This window comes from Homarus americanus, unplaced genomic scaffold, assembly GCF_018991925.1.
Source record: "Homarus americanus isolate GMGI-L3 unplaced genomic scaffold, GMGI_Hamer_2.0 scaffold54773, whole genome shotgun sequence".
Classification (NCBI taxonomy): Eukaryota; Metazoa; Arthropoda; class Malacostraca; order Decapoda; family Nephropidae; genus Homarus; species Homarus americanus.
The window spans coordinates 981-2,500 of NW_024734451.1; the positions used below are offsets into that span (position 1 = coordinate 981).

The 1,520-nt window shown below is 55.1% G+C and overlaps 1 pseudogene; it reads left to right on the plus strand.

The window, feature by feature from the left end:
• Nucleotides 1-256: 256 nt before the first annotated feature.
• Nucleotides 257-420, plus strand: LOC121870258 (annotated as a pseudogene).
• Nucleotides 421-1,520: the final 1,100 nt, after the last annotated feature.

Consider the following 1,520-nt stretch of genomic DNA (forward strand, 5'->3'; position numbering starts at 1 on the left):
GCTGTAGGGGGACCACACTCGGGCGAGAGCGCGAAGACAGGAGGAGGAGGACGGACGGGGCTTTGGACGGCTGCCCGTCCATTCCTTACTACCGGCGAATAAGCCTCTTGACCCAAAAAGAGTGAAATTCAAGTGACAACAACAACAAGCCGTCCGGCCAAACCCAAACCACAAACTTGGGCTATGTCTGTCAAACCCTTTCATTGAGACTCGACCTGTGATGGTTAGTCGCAAAAAGACCAAATGGCAAATACACAACTCTTAACGGGAGATCACTCGGCTCGTGGGTCGATGAAGACCTCAGCAAACTGCGTGTCGGTATGTGAATCGCAAGAATACCAGATACATCGACAAGTTGAACGCATATTGCGGCGGCGGCAGCCATATGAGCTTGTCGCCGCCACTCCTCTACGAGGGTCGGAAATATACATCCATCGGTTGCTGCGAGTTCGGTGCCTGCTGACTGTCTCCCGGACACGAGGGTAACCCGAACCGAGCTTCCGCCTTGGGGTTTAATCGCCCGCGCCTTGCGCGAGGCGTGCCCTTAAAAACAAGCAAGCCTATCACTAGCAAGTCCATGGACTTGGCGCACCCACATTCAACCACAACAAAGCGACAGTTGTCGCCCTCGCAAATAACTGGAGGCGGCGCTCTTTTGCCTGCTGTCCACAGAGACACGAATGGCCGTCGGCCGCTCATGGCTGATGCTGCACATGTTCTAAGAGGCACTCCATCCCACGAAGAGGAAACGAAACCGGGTCGGATATCTTTTAAGTAAGCCCCGCCGGAATTTCGTCTATCACCTCGAAAAGAGTGCTTGGCATGCATTGCAGTGGAACCTAAATTGATGAGTGCGCCTGGGCCCGCAGTCTACCATGTAGTGGTGCAGGCAGAGAGATGAGAATGCTTGGGTGACGCCGTGCTCTTCCTCACGCGCTCCTCCACCCTCTCCCACGGTCAGACGCGGTGTGGGCGTTCTCTTTGAGAGTTCGCCACGAGTCCACGTCTATCTCATGACTGGGAGGGAGGCAGGGGAGTTCTCTCTAAACGCGTTAAAGACGGTGTTGCGCCTCATAACGGCGCTCGCCGGGATAGAGCACTAGTTCTGCAGCCGGAAAGGCCGCTCACGCCAATTAATACTGCGACTCTCGCTCTCTTTCTCCGGATAAACAAGTGCCACTGCTGTGGCATGCGGGAACGGGGAAAGAGGTCAAAGTTTAAGCGGCAAAGGTGCGGCCGAGTAAGGGCGGAACACGAGCGTATATGCATTAAAACTGTGTGTGTATATGACTCTGCGAGAGATGTTCTGCTGGAACACTTTTCCTATTGGCTATTTACCACTCAATGAGAAGGAACGGAGTCAGGGGTGGGAGTGCCGGCGCCATGGCCGCTGGTACCCCCGCGACAAGCCCCTCAAACCTTCCTGCCTGGTAATGTCGGTGGTGAAGAAAGTCGGTGGCAGAGCGTCTTCCGCTTCGTGGTTGGGGAACTTGTTCCCCCTAAGGATGATGAGACCACGA